Below are 17,939 nucleotides of genomic sequence, written 5' to 3'. Positions count from 1 at the left end.
TTATACTCATTATATATGAAACCTGTGTGCTGCTAAACATGTTACACAAAGTTTATAATGCAATGTGGTAAGTACTCAGAAGAGGATTTCTTAAACTATATATGAAAGGGAAGGTTTCTAGAAGAGGTGATACCTAAACCAAATTCTAAAGGCTCAGACAAGATAAGGGGGAAGGGCGTTCAGATGGAGACAACCATAGGTGGTTGGGTACATGGATGGATAGAGGGTAGGAAATCACTGCAGGTTGATTCTATGAAAATGACTGAAGTCAAAACGAAAGCACAGTCTAAAAAGTACCCAGGATAGAACTCAAGGAGCTTACAGACTGCCAAGGAAAGAGGTAAGTCGATATGTAGCCTTTGACTTACTTATATTTCAAAGAACTCAAAGCATATATTAATGTCTTTAGTAATAATAGATCCAAGTTGGGCCCTGGGAATAGGTATAGATTTGGACTTATCATGTTAAAAGATACTAACTTTCAAAAATTCTATTACCATATTATCATAAATGTATTTACTTAGAAACCTAAGAGATTTTAATACTAATACAGCAACTGAAAAGGGTAAAATCTTGACATGCATCTGTTAAAGAGAAAATATTACCATCTATCATTGTCATTGTCATCACTGTTACCTTTATTACTTAAGTAAATCTACACTGTATTCAATAATCACCACACATTATCTTACTTAATATGCAATACCATAAATTAATATATAATATACTATACTAATACTATAAAATAGGTACAGTAATCCCCCACTAATCCATAGGGGATAAGTTCCAAGACCCTGTGGATAGCTGAAACCTAGAAAAGCAGCAAACTTGATAGCCATCAATTGGAATACACTTCTGTTCACGTCTTCCACTCACAAGTTTAATACCTTTTCCATCTAATGAAGCACTTAGCATGCACTGTGGCTGTAATTTCTGCAATTGGTGATGTGACAACAAAACTGGCACAGATTTCTTTTTCCTTCTTCACAATTTCACAGATAGAACATCATAGCAATCTCAGCATATAATTTCTTTTCTTCCTGAAGTTGATAACTTTTATCTTTTCACTTAAAGGAAGCAACTGATGACTTCTTTTTTGGCATATTCAAATTGTCAGTATCCCTCCTCTTGCACTTTGGAACCACTATTAAGTAAAATAAAGGTTACTTGAGTGCAAGCACTCGGCTGCTGGGAGTCAATCTGATAACCAAGATGGATACTAAGTGACTAATAGGCAAGAAGTGTGTATAGAGTGCAGGCTCTGGACAAAGGGAGGATTCATGTCTCGGGTAGGACAGTGCAGGACAGCACAAGATTTCATCAGGCTATTCAGAAGGCAGCAAAATTTTAAACTATGAATTGTTTATTTCTGGAATTTTTTTATTTAATATTTTCAGGTTCACTGGGGCTAACTGAAATTGCAGAAAGTGAAACCGTGGATCAGGGGAGACTACTCTTCACTTAAATAGATTTTAACTAAAAATGAGGCTCTGAAAGCTGAAGTTTTTACAGTCGAGAAGTAGCAAAGTTGGCCTAAGAATCCTAGTGTATTTGATTCCAAAACAATAAAGTGTGTATCTGGAGTCAGATATACTAGGCTTCTAGGCCAACTTTGACACTTCTTGATTGTATAAACATTATCAGAAATACATTCTGATAATAAATGTTTTAACAATTAGACTTTAGTTAGCATAACTCAAGTCAGTACAAATGTCAACAAAGTTTAAAGTACCAGGAGTTGTTCCAAGTGCTTTTCATGATTATGTAACACTTTTCTATTCTTCCATAACCATGAGAAAGAAGCAAGACTCATAATCTGAGTGCCAACCCTGCCCACAACGTTCAGTAGACAAAAATTTCCTTTGATACTCAAAATTGCCAGGTGCAGTCTCACCTACCACCAATACCACTGTGAGGATTTATTTAGCAGCTTCATGATCTATGCATTCTTCCCTATCAACATGAAAAAAGCTAAATAGCAAAATAACAAAGTTAACCTTTCTCCAGAGTAATGTATATGTCATTAAGAGATGCAGTCTATCAAAGGAATATATGCCATTGATGGCAGAATTTTAATTATTGACAAATATCCTTAGGACCTTAGGATAGATTTTTTTTCTTTTTTCTTTTTTGGATCAGGGAAGGGAGATAGAGATAGAATTAGAACAGGATATCACAAATCTTCTCTTGCCACAGGTCCCTGACTTTATTTGTAATGGCTCTACCTCTGGATCACAAGTACTGGTAAAAAAAAAAAAAAAATCATTAATGAGTTCAAATTGTTGTAAGTGACAAAATAGAAAGTTATTAGTCTTTAGCTAAACATATGTATGTGTGTGATATCAATACACTGCTGTAAACACTACATGGTGTGTTATGAATTTATCACTAAAAGCATTATACATAAATTGGAACAATTATGTGTATCACTAGGTAAGATCTATCTGTCAAAACAAGGGGTCTATAGCGCCAAAAAATGGAGTGGGAGGATTTTATGGCATACCAGGACAGGCACTCATGATTTAGGGTCCACTTTCCATTACACAACCAAATTCAGCTGAGCGGTTAAAACCAAGATCGAGCAGCTTTCAGGGCCACTTCTACTTAGAGTACCAAGAAAAATGCTTCTGCTGTTCACTCACCTGCAAAGAACTGAAAGACCTTCTCCAGCTCACAGGAAATGCATTTCTTTCCAACCTGAAGAGTTAAGAATGGGATAGTCATTCTCCTTACTTTTTATTTTCTTTCTTATATCTTGGTCAAAAGTGTGGGAGAATCAAGTGTCCTAAAGATATTTTGAGTTCTAATCCTCAGTTAAAATTGTCTGCTCTAGAGAATGGTAATGAAATGAAATGTAGTAAGAGCTTTAGAATGAAACCTCATATGTAAAAACTTTTCATCACACCAAATGGTTGTTCTTTCTGAGAATGGCCTGAAATTAAATGAATCTTTAAAGACAGAACTTCATAGCAATCTCCAGGATGAGAAAACCTGGATTCATTCATTCATTCATTCACACATTTATTCTTTCAACAATATCCACCAAATGACTTCTAGATGCTGCTGCACTTCCATGTCTTCTTGTTGAGCATTGAAGCAGAAAATGAGTGGGAGCAAAACCAGGACAATTAAACACTTGACATTGAGAAAATGGAAAATTGAAATGCAGATGGGGCTGCATTTTTGTCTCCTGTTAATGTTTTTAGAAACCTTGATTTCCTCCCCACAACTGAATTCCCAATAAAGGCATGGAAAGTTCATTGTGCAATGGCTAGGGAATTCCTGGGTCACTTGCACCTCTTGAAGAAGCGATTAGGGTTGGGGGTCGTTGTGTTCTCCAATAACTGTAATAAAAAGCTGGAAAGTCAAGGACCCAGCCACTTTCTGAGCTTTAGTTCCCTCAAATTTCAAATAGGCATTAAAAAACAAAACAAAACTCATTTCACGAAGAATTAAAGAGACAACGTCCACAAAGAACCTGATCGTTGCATGTGAAATAATACATCCAAAATTGCTAAGTCAGGAACCTGAACCAAAGACCTTCTGGTTCAATTTGCAAGAGATCTAAATAGACATTTGAGAGGGTCAGACAACACTTTTTCTATTAAAGGAGAACTTGATTTGTTTTTCTCTGGATGCCTGACCACTCGGTGCCAATGTGATGTGATCTGAGAAATGGTATCATGGCAGTAAAAGATAGTGGCCTTCTTCAAAGAGTCATGCCTTACAGAGCCTACTTAGTGTTTCACCTGGGCAAAAAGAAAAACAGAGAATTAAAGTCTCTCTTTCTTTCTTTGACAAAGATATTTGGCAAGATTCATCATACAGTTCCACAAGCATTAGTCATTGAAGGCTCCAAAGCACAGACTGAAGAACAGAAAAACCTGCTGATACAAGTCTATTCTCAGGAATGGCTTGGACTGACCACGCTGGCTCTTCCACCCAATTTGGCCACTGGATTTCAAAAACAAAGTTTTAAACTTGAATTTAGGTCATGGGTAACCTTAAGTCCATTGTAGAACCCTATTGTTTTGACAAACTTGAGATATGAATTGTGTGTACTTGTCTATTTTATCTAGTAAGAGAGAGATGGCAAACTCCATAAGAACAAGAATTGCGTTATGTGTGGCACATTGTAGATGCTCAAGAACATATTCCTACATAAATAAATAAATAAATAAATAAAGGGCAACAAAGGCCTGCGAAATAGTTTGTGTGATTATTTTTGGAAAGTTTTAATGACAAAGAATGTGGTAAAAATTAAACAGAGTAATAAGAAGAAATGAAGCCACTAATTCATATGTTATTAAACATAATTTGAAAAGGAAGCCAATACACCCAGAAAAGCAGAGCCTGAGAAACTGCAGAGAAATGGAACAGAAGCCTGCTTTATCTCTGGACTTAGTGCTGAGACAGTGTTTCCTCATTGTGTAAACCCGTTTTTCTATTACTTGTAGTGAAAAGTGTAATTGATTCAAGATAAATGCATTTACTTCTAGTGGGGCATATCCTTTCCAATAACCACAAGGCATTAGTTGCTTCCCCTAGACACTCCTTCCTCTATTGGAAGATCTGAGCAACCAAATTAGTCATTGGAAATTTCTCTGTCCCAACTCCTCTCTCCCCTCCTGAGGGTGGAGTTCTTCCAAAGGGAATGAGATGAATTTTCAGAGAGCTGGAGCTAAATTTCTAGAAATCCTGTTGAAGTATTATAACCCAGAAACAAAGTCCCCTCTCTAGTGACTGGAAGATTCAAGACACTCCACAGTGAGAATTTTTTTCTTCTCAAACAATGATAAAGAAACTCTGCCCTTGTCTCATCCTTTGTTTGTCTTTGTATAGACCATCATTGTTCAAAAATTATGTATCATATGAGCCTCACATACAAACTAAGTAGCTAAATTTAAAAAGTAAAAAGAAATAGGTGAAAATAAAGTTAATATTATGTTTCATTTAACCCAATGTATCTAAAATATCGCTTCAACATGCAATTATCTTAAAAACTATTGAGTTACTTAACATTGTTATTTTTGTACAAAGTCTTCAAAATCCTGTGTGTGTTTTACACTTAGAGCACATCGCAATTTAGACCAGCCACATTTCAAGTGCTCAATAAACAGGACAGTTGTAGCCACACAAAAATTTCCTCTACTTCTGTTACAGCATAAAACTCTTAAACACATAGTGTTTAGCATCTAATTAATTATGCAACGGTATTATATTGTTATTGCAATCATCATTAAACTAGTGTCATTTCATCCCCCTATCTGATTTAATGTAATCTTACATGAAACAGTTTCTTATATTGAGATTTAAGACAGTCTTGATGAGTATAGAGATGTCATTCCTCTTTATGCAAAGATTTCCTTATTATTCTTTGCTGAATGTCACTTTTACAGCTATTAGATGGAAATATTATAATTTATCCCAGAAAATTCTAGTTTTTAGCTATGTATTAACCAAAAGTACATATGTAAGGGATACCTGCTTATTTCTTGTAAGCCCACTAGCTGATGTAGGAAATAGGTACTCACATCAAAAGCAAAACTTTGCTAGTTGGCCTTTTGTTTAAAAAGTGTCTTATTATGATTAGCTAAATTCTAACTATCTTAAGAAATAGATTAAGAGTATAAGAGATAGTCTACTATGGTGGAAAGAGCATAAACTTCAGAGTCAAACAAACCTATCCCTGTCACTTACTAACTATGTAACACTGGATATATGGATTAGCTTCTCACTTGTAAAATGAGAATCATAATATATTATGTCTGGGACTGCTAGTTTTATCCCAATATCCATTCTCCCCTTCTTCATCAGTAAATAACCCACAAAAGTTAGCTAGACACAGATGCCCAGAAAAAAAGCCCATGTTTTCAGCCCTTGCTTTCAGCTAGATGTGTTTATATGGTTAAATTCTGGACAGGGAGATAAAAATAAAAGTGGTGTCTGTAACTTCCAAGAAGTATCCTTTTTAAAAGGAGGCAGAATGTCATTTTCTTCCTTATGGCTGAAATTCAGACATGATGGGTGGAGCTAGAGAAGTCATCTTGAACCATGAAATGTAAACTGGGTTGAGAACAGCAGAACAAGAGCAGAGCCCTGGGTCCTCCTGACCATGAAATCACCACCAAAGCCCTAGACCTTTTACCCAGGGTTTTAGAGAAGAAAGAAATGCATTTCTTTCTTTCCTTCCCTTTTTTATTCTTTTTGAGTCATTGTTGTTACTTCTCTCCAACTTGCTGCTGAACCCAATATGTGCTTAATCTGTAGGATCTTTTTGAAGATTAAATGGGATGGCATGTGTAGCACACTTTGTACATTGTCTGGCACCTGAGAAAGAAGGTGCTTAATATAGGGCTGTTTTATACAAAACTTAGCTGGGTGTGGTGGTAGGTGCCTATAGTTCCAGCTGCTCGGGAGGCTGACACAGGAGAATTGCTTGAACCTAGGAGGCAGAGGTTGCAGTGAGCCAAGATCATGTCACTGGACTCCATCCTGGGTGACAGAGCGAGACTCCATCTCAAAAAGAAAATATATATATATGTGTGTGTGTATATATATATGTATATACATATATATGTGTGTGTATATATACGTATACATATATATATGTGTGTATATATATACACACATATACATGCCTGTTTTTATTACTAGCATAAAGTTTCTCATTAAAAGGGTCACTGTGGTCAGATGAAACTGTAAGTGAGCTTGCTTTTTAATCTGTAAATCTGAGAATCACTGTATAAATGTTGGTCATAATTATCATCATCACCATTAAATTATTTCAAGGAACTGGCTAACTGCCAGCATGCTCTACTAGGATCAATCTATATTTAGGTCAATTAAAAAATAGATAGATACAGATTTCTTTACTTTTGTTAGGTTTACTTAACTTTAGCCAATTATGAATGTTTATAGGCTTGTCATTACACTGATGTTTCAGAGCTCAGACAAAAGCTCTGAATACTACCCACTTATTTGGGATCATTTGGGAGCATAAAGAAAGTGCTTAGAAGTGCTTGAGGTTATGACATCTTTTATTCATTTACTTTTATCTTAAAAGTTATCTATTACAAAAATCAATATAGTGTTTGTAGTTAAATTATAAGATCATGAGTAAAAGTTCACCCCCTTCCTTCTCTCTTCCACTCCATTCTTGAGAATTAACCGTATTACAATGTAACCAATTAATCTCTGTATGTAAATATCATTTTTATATAATGGGACATATACATGTATAGTATACATTTTCTATTTCCAAATTATAAAAAAAGATCCTTTTTTGCAGAAAGTTCAAAGTTGCTGAAAAGAGAATCTTTTGCAACAGCTTTTTTGTTCTGTTCATTTCCCAATTTAAAATAGCTCCTGGGCATCTTTCCATGTAAATACATATTCATCAATCCCATTTTTAACACCATATAAGGAGTCATTTAAACATTTTGACTAACTAATTATTAGAAAATTATTTGTAAAATAAAGGAGACTGCCCTTAAAATAAAATAGCAACTTAGCTAGGTGGCAACTTGGCGTTGTGAAGATTTAATTAGGTAATTCAGAAAAATGCTTAGCAAAATTTGGCAGATTGTAAATGATTGATAAATAAATATTAGCCATTATGATATTGATGATAATGATGGCTACAGATGACTATCTCTCTAAGCTCACTCCCAGTAAATGTGTATTGTCAGAGATGGGGTTTCTTTTATTTAATTGCTATATATATATATATATAATATTCCCCCCATCTTATATTTTCATTTTAAGAAACTACTTGGCTGTGTTATATGGTGGAGGTGGGTGCCATGTTCTGGAAGGACTGTTAGACTCAAGTTGGTTCTCTTCAGAATCTGCCCAGCCCATGGCTACCTAGCACAGTGCCAAAATTGAACAAAAAAATGCAATCCATCCATCTGTCAGCTAGTAAGGCAGCAAAGAAGGTATATAGTTTCTAGGGCATTTAAAAGCCTAAATCAATTCTATCTAAAAGAAAGATATCTACTGGGTGGGACTCACCTCCTCTGAGCCTTTGAGACCAGTGGGGATTTAAACAGGTATAAATAATGATTCTTGAATAGCCACCAGGCAGCCAGTGGTACAGCCTTCTCTGGGGAGATGAATCACAGGCTGTACCGTGGGTAGTAACAAGTTCCAAAGAGAAGGGAAGAGAGGTGTCTGGGATCCCAGGAAGAGCAAGAAATGCAGTCTGTCAGCTCCGCAGCAGAGGAGGGACTGTGACAGGAGTCCTCACCCAGAAGGGGTGAATGATAAATCTACCTTGATATTCAGTGGCCCGTGCCTTGTAAAGCTGATCATTTTGCTGTCCCCAAAACATCTCAAGTGTAATTATACCAAAGCTTGAAAAAAGACTGGGTAAAGAGAAAACCAAAATAGATTTTTTTAAATGCAAACACACAATTCTGCCTACGAAAATGCTAGGTGCCAAGGAAAATATTGTCAAAATCCAACAGCAGCTCCTTCCTAAACTGCAGTGTTCAGAATTCTTATGTATATAAGGTTGGTAGTGACCATGGACAAATCATTGCCTACACCTCTGCCAGAACATCTCTCATTTCTCATGAAGCTGGAACTTTAAATGTCACAACTAGATCAGAAATAACAGTGATCTCAGAACTATCATGTAAATTTTTTTTCTGTTCTGTATGGGAGCATCTGGGGGGCCTAAAATCCCTCACAGCTCTTGAAAAGCCCAGTGCCTTGGAGAAGGGATGCCTTTCAGGGATGCATCTGCGATGAGGTGGCACCTTTTGATAATTCACAAGAAGGCCTTGCTAGTAGAGGGAGGCCTTACCTTGGCTGGCCGAGAGACATAGGTTTGGATCTCTGCTAAAGTGTCTTCCAAGAGCACCGTCCCTGTTAACACAACATGCCATTCTCACCCCTACAGACTCCTAGATTTACGGAGTTTTGAACTAGTTAAATGCCTTAGAAATGACCAATTCTCACCCATTTTGTAGATGAGGTACGTGAAGCATAGAGAAGTGAGATAGTTTGAATATTTGCCCACACCTCAATCTCATGTTGAATTGTAATCCTCAGTGTTAGAGGTGGAACCCTGTGGGAGATATTTGGATCATGGCAGCAGATTCCTCGTGAATGTCTTGGACCATCCCCTTGGTGATAAGCGAGCTCTGATTAACACTGAGATCGTGTGGTTTAAAAGTGTGTGGCACCTCCCTCCCACTTCAACTCTCTTTCTTTTGTGCCTTCTTTCTCCTTGTGATGTGCCTGCTCCCCCTTGACTTCTTTTTGGGACAGGGTCTCACTCTGTCACTCAGGCTGGAATGCCTGAGTGAGCACAGTCATAGCTCACTGGAGTCTTGACCTCCCAGGCTCAAGCGATTCTACCACCTCAGCCTCCCAAGTAGATGAGATCATAGGCATGTACCACCATGCCCAGGTGATTTTTGCCATGTTTCCCAGGCTGGTCTCTAAATTTTGTGCACAGTGATCTGTTCCCTCTGGGCCTCTTGAAATACTGGGATTACAGGCATGAGCCACCACAAATGGCCTTGCCTTCTGCCATGATTGGAAGCTTCCTGAGGCCTCCCCAGAAGCAGATGCTGCTATTCTTGCACAGCTTGAAGAACTGTGAGCCAGTCAAACCTCTTATTTTATAAATTACCCAGTCTCGGGTATTTCTTCACAGCAGTGCAAGAATGGCCTAATACAAAAAGTAAAAAGTTTGTCCAAGTTTAAATAGCTAATAAATTTTTTATTAAATGATATTACAATATAATCTTCATCAGGTTTGCTTATAGATTTGTTTTTTACTAATGCATTAGAACTTTACATACTTATTGATTGAGGTTACGATTTTAAGCAAGGATATGAAAATAAAGTCAATTCTTCTTGCTCTTTAGATCATATATGTTTAGTCCTTAATATAGATTTCCACATTCTACCACTTTACTACGTTTTTAACCAGAATTTTGAGGTCACTTCCTCTGAGAAGTCTTTGTTTCCCCTCCAGAATGGGTTGGGTTCCCTCCCAGGTTGCGTAGCCTGACCATCACTTTGGGCTTTCTCAGTGATCCTGAGACAATATCTCAGGATCTGTCACAATATCTGTTGTGACAATATCTGTTGTGACAATATTTTGGGATTGTCTATATAATTTTGGTTCTATAGTAACTTATAAGCTCTGTGAAGATTAACACTGACTGGGCATTTATTTTCATCATTGTATCCCCAGTACTTAAAATAGTGTTTGGAAATATAAACGGGAATAAATAAGCATTTGCAGAAAGGAAGAAGGAAGGAAGGAAGCAGAGATGGAGGGAGGGACTCATATAGAAATTGGTATGAAAAATGGAGTAGCAAATGAATGGTAAGAAAAAATAATTAAAAGCAGATTAAATTTAAATAATTGAAGAGTTACCTAATTTACAAATTCTAAGATTTCTAAGTAAGTATGACAGAGTGTAACCCTTTTCAGCAGAGTCTCCTGTTTTTGCCTTTGTCTACTTGCAGACGGTAGTGTTTTAGTCATGTGGCAGAAATGTTCCAAGATTCCTGCCTCCTGGTGTTCACACCTTTGGGTAATACCTCCCCGTAGAGTGTGGCCAGAAGCTCTTGTGACTTGTTTCTAACCAATGGAATATGGCAAAGATCATCAGGTGTCACTCTGTGATTATGTTAAATTTATATAAGATTCTGTTTTGCTAGCAGACTGCTCTAGAGACTCTCCTTACTGACTTGATGAAGTTACAGTAGCAGCCGTGTTAGGAAAGCCTGTGTGATGAGGAACCACAGTGGCCTTTGAGGACTGAGGGTGGCCTCTAGGAGCTGAGGGTAACCTCCAGTCAACACCCAGAAAGTAGCCAGAGCCCTCGGTCCCACAAATGCAAGGAATTGAATTCTGCCAGCAATCCGAATGAGCTTGGAAGCAGATTTCTCTTTAGTTAAGCTTCCAGATGAGAATAAAGACCAGTTGACACCCTGCTTAAAGCCTGGTGAGACCATAAGTAAAGGATTCAACATGCCCAGTCTCCTGACTCGAAAAGTATGAGATCATAAAAGTGTTTTGTTTTAAGATAATAAGTTTGGGGGTCATTTATTAAATAGCCAAAAAATAAGTAAAACAAGGTGTTTGGTTATCTTTATAACTTTTTAAAGCTATTAAAATAGTGAAAAGAAAGGCAAGGAAGAAATTAAGGAAGAAAGGAAGGAAGAAAGAAAGAGAAAAACAAGAAAGGAAAGAAAGAAGAAAGAGAAATATGAAAGAGAAGAAAGAAGAAAAGAAAGGAAGGAAGGAAGGAAGGAATGAATGAAGGAAGGAAAGGCAGTGAAAAGAAAGTCAAAGAAAAGAAAAGGAATGAAGAAAGGAAGAGAGACAGAAAAAAGAGAGAAAGGGAGGGAGAAAGAAAAGATGGAAGAAATATGGCCTTAGTTAAATTGTATGAATTTTTTTAGGTTTAATTTGGTGATTTTCAGATCTGTACAGAAAACATCTGAAGAAATTGTAAGATTTTAAGAAAATGACAAACATCAGCAATTTACCAGGCCTGCAAGGGAATATGAGAAATGTAATAACCCATCAACACTAAGGAGGCAAATTTCTGTGAGTGGATTCTGTGAATACATAGGGCTAGACAAGATCTTAAGAAGACAGGTGGTATATACGCATCTTCAGGTAAGGCTTTTCCTAAATCCTTCCAAACAATGATGATAATGATGATGACATCAATACTGTGAGCATTTATTTATAAGTTCCTCATGTATATCAGATGGAATAACAAGAAAATGATTTTTAGGGAACACCTGATTGTCCATATACTGTACTGCATACTTTATATGTCATCTTATAGAAAATAGCAAGCCCTCACAATAAACCACAATTATTATTTCCCCCATTTTACACACACACACACACACACACACACACACAACACAGCCAGCCAGAGACACACAAAGAGAAAGTACCTGACTCTAATTCACCCAGCAATTAAGTTGTAAAATTGTGATTCAAACCAGTATTTAATAATCCTCAGTATCTGAAAAATTTCCCAAGCAATCTAATTTCCAACTTCTATGCCATCTTGTTAGCCAAAAGATGCTAGATAGGTAACCATTCTAATTTTTGCAATGATTTTACATTTTAAAAAAACTGAATATGCTATAAGGTAAAACAAATTTAAATACTTGGAAATGCTTTGAAAACACAATTAGTAGAAGAGAATTTCAAATGATTAACAATGTTTGGTAAAATGGTCACACTCACTAATAACCAGAAAAACACAAATTAAAATGAGATATCCCTTTTACCCATCTGGTTTGTAAAAATTAGAATTTTCAATAATACTAGGTGTTGGTGGGTCAGTGAGACTAGGGAGCCTTTGTACAAGGTTAGTGGGAATCTAGGACTGATGAGGTCAGTTAGCAATGTTTGGGGAAATTTGTGGGTGTACCCCAGACCCAGTGCTAGGGTCTCTCATGTATTCTGTGAGGGCTGGGAGCTGGTGTCAAACAAGTTCTATTATTAGGGAACAGATAAGTAAAATGTATTCCATGCACACTATGGAATAACATGCAGTGGTTAGTAGTAATTAATTAGTATGTATAGCATCATTTTAAAAACATCGTGTTGAGTGAATAAAAAGTATGGCAGAGAATAAAATCTATTGCATAACACCACTTATCTAAATTAAAACTTGCATGCACATAATGAGTTTATATATTTTTCAAGATATTTATATATTCAATGACATATATCAAACTTATTAGAATGGCTGCTTCTTGGGGAAGGGGAAATGGAAATGAGGTCAGGAATGAATTGAAAAAATATTATAAAGGAAGAGAGAGGCCTGACTAGACAGCTAATGATTGAACATTATTAACTACAGAGCATGACTAACTCATCTCTCAGCACTTGAGGTATCCCCAAAGACAACTAAAAATGCTGTGGAATTAAGCTCTATTGTTATTGGCTAAAGAGCTTATGCTGACCTTGGATATTTGAATTTACAAAAGTATGTACCCAACATTTTATTGGGAAAGGAAGCCATATCAAGAAAATGTAGTCTGCAATGCTGCAAGGAGCAGAGGAAAACTTTTTCTAAAGATAAAATAATTAATTTCTTAGATTTGCACTTGGAGAAAACACGATGGCAAATGTTTTGGCCAGTGTTAGAACTTGTTCATTAGTCTTACCTTAATGAAAGACAATTTGTTTGACAAAATCATTGCCTTTTAGCAGAACAGTCTCATGGTAGGTCATTACCCTATGTATAAATAGCAAAAAGAGTCTTTTAGCTTGATTTCAACTGTCAAGCTCTCTCATTCACTCACCAGTCAAGGGCTGTGGGAGGTGCACACATAGGTTCCTGTGGACACTTCATTTACAAGGCAGAATGCACCAACTGAATTATTCTTTTGTTCTGGTCAACCTGGTTTCAAAAGGAAGGAAGTACTAGGAAAACCTAACATAATCGTTTTCCAAATAATCACACAACTTTAACATTTTTAGACATAGGCTCCAGAATATATTTTCAATCCAGTGTTTTAGGAAGTTAGAAATAATATATTAATAAATGAATAAATAAGTAAACCAAAGAATGAAAGCAAGCAAAACAAAACAGAACATCTGAAATATACATCCTAACCCTGAATACAATATTGACCCTTGGCTACAAATCTGAGGTAATATGTCCTACAATAAATGTTATAATTTGGTTGAAAGTGATTTCACCCATTTTGATAAGAGAGATGAAGAATAAAGAAAAACTTGGGTGAATAATAGATAAAAAGTGTAGATAAACTTCATTTATCTATACTTTTTGAGAATTATGGTTTTTTTTTATGTGACTCATAACTTAACCTAATGACTACTTTTTGTTAGTTTACTTCCCTTTTAAAAAAAATGTAAATGTTTTCAGTAGAATCATTTATTGTTTGCAATGATTAGGAATTAACCATATACTTTTGGCATAGAATTTCCAAGTATCCATGACAGTTAATGGGATGTAACTCAGTAATGTCTGCAAGGGTCACTGGAATGTGAGGACTTGGCATGATGCAAATAGTCCTGAACTTCCACATGTTTACAAATTTAATTTGGCTTTTCTTGGTATATTTTCTCTCTGTTTTCTGTTTTCTTTTACTTCTTTTTTACCATGATTTTTTTTTTTTAGCTGTTACACCCTTCCTTGGCCATTCTCATGCCTACCATTGTCATTACCTTTTCTGTGTGTGCATGTGTGTGCGTGCAATATTATATATATAATATATATGTGTATATACATATAGAAAAGCATACATATATTATGTAAAATATTACATATTATATATATAAAAGATTACATATTATATATATATAAAAGTCCATGAGTTTTGTAACAATCATGTAGAGAAGTTACTTGCTGTTTACTTCAGGGTATGTGTGCCAACCTCAAATATCCAGGGGAAGTTCCAAAAGCTTTGTAGTACCCAGAGTAGGGAATCCTTTCTGTTCAAAATTATTTTAAATAAACCATCAAGGTTTTTATTTGGATTTCTCTGTCTACTAATAGATATATGCATTCCATTTAGAGTTCATAGTTCATTTCATTCTACAAGGTGATTAACCAAACACAACAAATAGAATATTAGTAGTACCTATTTTATTTTGCAGCTCCTGAATTTTACCAGTAAGTTTAAAAAGCATTTGTTCTTTTCTCTTCTGCTAACTCCAAAATATTCAGAGGCTAACACAATCTGAATCTTATTTAGTTCTTGTTATAGCAACAGCAAAATTTAGCATTGGAAGGTACAAACATTTCTTCATCTGAAGAGGTATGAATAACGTTCTAGCCTTTTTTCTCATTAGAATGCTACTTTCTGGTTACAAAGAGTAAACCTAATGAATGGGGTTATGTCTTCACACTTAGCAGTAGAATTGTAGCAAAATTACTGTAACCGCCTTTTTGATAGAAGTCCCCTGAAGCTGGGCTATTAATATAACCAACCGTACCTAAAGTGTGACCAGCTAACAGAGCCTTTCAAACACCAAATACTATCCCCTATTCTTAGTCAATATTCTATAGCTAGCAGGTCACCTTTTCCCTTCCCTTCGTCCTTAAAATAACCTTAACTGGAAAATATTGTTATCTCATTTTTAAGAATAATAATAATTAAAAAAAAAACTTGGTCCCATTTGGTCACCATAAAAGAAGATATACCTGGCTATCCAAGCTGTTTACGCAAGTTCAGTGGCAAAACCAGTTCTGAATTGACCTATATTCTCTCAATTTAACAGCCTCCCAGCATCGACCATCACACCTTTTTTCAGAAGTGCAATTGTTAAAGAAAGATTGGGTGGTCTGGGCTCTGCACCAAGGAATACACCAACAATTTCATCAAATGACCCTCAGAACAGCCTAAATGTCACATGAATAATTTTCAACATGTAAGCACAGAAGGTACACAAGGATAGCAACACATAAAAGCTCTAAAAAGCATGAACTTGTGATATGCTGGGCTCCTGCTGTCACATATAATCCAATAATGTCTTAAATCAATATTAAAACAAATATTTTTTCAAGTGTTCACAGGTTATTTTCATGAAGAGAATTTTTAAAATGAGAAAATTATCTTCTAATTTGTGCCTGTATTTCTTTAATATTATTAATAATGTACTCTTAACCCTGATGTCGTACTGACAAAATATTTCTGTGTAAATCTAAGATGTTCATGATACTCTCAAGCCACAAATAATGTTATATCACAAATTTACATGTAATAGATAGTTTTTCCTGAAAGAATTTTATTCCTTAAAAAGTGACAAAGCTTTAGTTCTATTTCTGAATAGTAACATTCAGATAAAGATCACCGACAAGTGATAGGTGGCAATTTTCAATGAAGAAAACTATTGAAAAAAAATAAAGTTTACCATTAGTGGCAGAAATAAAATAGTCTACTCTTGATGTATTCTGTGATATTATAAAAACTTTTCTTTTCAATGATGGTAAATGTAAAAAGAAATACATGCACACATAAAATGTTTCCTCTGATACACATATACATATAAATCAGAAAAAGTATAATGGCAACTACAATTTTAATGTAATTTTTACCTAGATTTAAGAATGTCCCATGGAAAGGTACTTTTAAAGCATAATACAACAATAATGAAAACATTTAAAATTCATGAGATTTAAGAATATCATTCTTATACTTTCACCATAAAGGTCAGAAGTGAATCCATGTTACAATAATTCCTTTTGTAATTTGTCTCAAATTAGTAGTTTACGTGTGAGATTAACTTATCTGCAACTTCCCTTTAATATTCTAGCACTTCAAAGTTCTTCCGGGGTTTAAAAAATATTTCTGTTTTCTCCCCTTGATGTATAGGAGGAGTTGTTTCAAAAAACAAAGCAAACACCTGTTAAATGTGAATGGGCATTTGTTAAGCATTATATTGGTTTAAATCAGGAGGAGATGGAGGAGAAAATACTCACAAAAAGATAATCGTCATCCAGACTCTTCAATTAGTTACATTTTCTTTCTTTTTTCCTTCTTAGTGAATGAGAGGCAAATACATCTTTGGCATTCCCAGTGACTCTGAAGTATAAACTCCATCAGATCATCTAGATGCACAACTGTCAGACAACATTATAATAAAGGCAGTAAATAAGTTTGTTCAAAAGACCAGCCGAAATGCCTGAGGTTTCGTCAGTGGCCATGGTTGAAACTCATCATGATTTGGACAGTGCAGCCAAAGGCTCAAAGGCTTATGCACAGAGCAACAATGAAGATACTGTATAATCAACTAGGATTACAGAGGAAAAAGCACAAAGTGCTTTCAGTCCATAAAAGAAGTGATTATCACGAGGCAAGAAAAGTGACTGTTGGATTTAAAAGGCATTCAGATAGAGAGAGTGAAATTTATATATATATCACCACCCTGCCCCCAGAAGATGTTGAAATCACAAAGAACAATTTTCAAAGGAAATATAATAAGCTTACAGATGAAAAACCATTTATACATACCATTTTCAGCTGTACAGTTTGTTAAATGATTTGCAAAATTAGAAAAAGAAACTGAATCATTGTTGAGGTACATTATCTAAAGGGTACATGGTGTCCAAAAAATTCTGTTGCCTCTTTCATCTGAGTCAATGTGAGGTTTGTATTAGTAAGAATTGTGTATTTTTTTAAAAAAAGGATAAAAAGAAAAAAAAAAGAAGAAAGCTAGAGAACTAGTATCAAGCCAAGAAACAAAAGGTAGTCAACAGCATTCTTTTCTCAACGCGAAGAGGGCTTACTGAAATACAACCAAGTATCTTTTTCCTTCAGCTAGTATATATGAGTTAAAATTTTCCAGTGTTTCTGAAAAAGGTCATTTCTATAAAATGAAGCATTTTAAATATCATTTAATAGCTGTTATTGAAATTTGGCTCATGAAAAAACTACAGTTATATATTTTTCTGTATAATGTGGCAAAAATATCACTACATATGTCAGCTAATTGTGCAGTACCTTGCTGCTGTTTTGTTTCATGTGCACTTGTATTAACAATTTCAGCTTATGACAGTGATTCTTTCCCTTTTGGATCTCAGTACACCTGACGTAAACTTTTTCTTCCATCAATAATAGTGATTCATGACAGCAATCATGAAATCCTTCGTAGGAGACAATGTCGTTAGAATCTCTCTCTAGTGGAAAGTTGAGAAGGAATTGCATAGTTCAGCATTTTCCTCAGGAGATTCTGATGTGACCCCTAGAGGTTATAAACCATACTCCCTTTTGAGAATTATTAGTCTTCCTAGGAGTTATAAACTACCTTCCCTTTTGAGAATTACTGATTTCTGAATGAAGACAAATAATTTATAGTTCTTCTTTAAGCCAAATTAACACACTTCTAGAACACAGTGTGCAGATGCTAGATGCACCACGGGCATTCACTCGCCCAAATTTGATAGAGGTAGCACTTTGATATT

At 35.5% G+C, this 17,939-nt stretch overlaps 1 long non-coding RNA gene across 1 annotated transcript in view; it reads right to left on the bottom strand.

Moving 5' to 3' along the window:
* The window catches only part of LOC144576648 (uncharacterized), a 47,063-nt gene extending 30,370 nt beyond the window's left edge, over window positions 1-16,693 (bottom strand). Inside the window, exons 1-3 of the long non-coding RNA XR_013518899.1 lie at window positions 16,458-16,693; window positions 13,312-13,409; window positions 2,643-2,697 (exon numbers count right to left, since the gene is read on the bottom strand). This is a non-coding gene — a long non-coding RNA (uncharacterized LOC144576648). The remainder of the gene's footprint in view (window positions 1-2,642; window positions 2,698-13,311; window positions 13,410-16,457) is intronic.
* Between the last annotated feature and the right edge of the window lie 1,246 nt (window positions 16,694-17,939).

This window comes from Callithrix jacchus, chromosome 6 (genome assembly GCF_049354715.1).
Source record: "Callithrix jacchus isolate 240 chromosome 6, calJac240_pri, whole genome shotgun sequence".
Lineage (NCBI taxonomy): Eukaryota > Metazoa > Chordata > Mammalia > Primates > Cebidae > Callithrix > Callithrix jacchus.
This window is presented reverse-complemented; position numbering and strand designations above follow the sequence as displayed.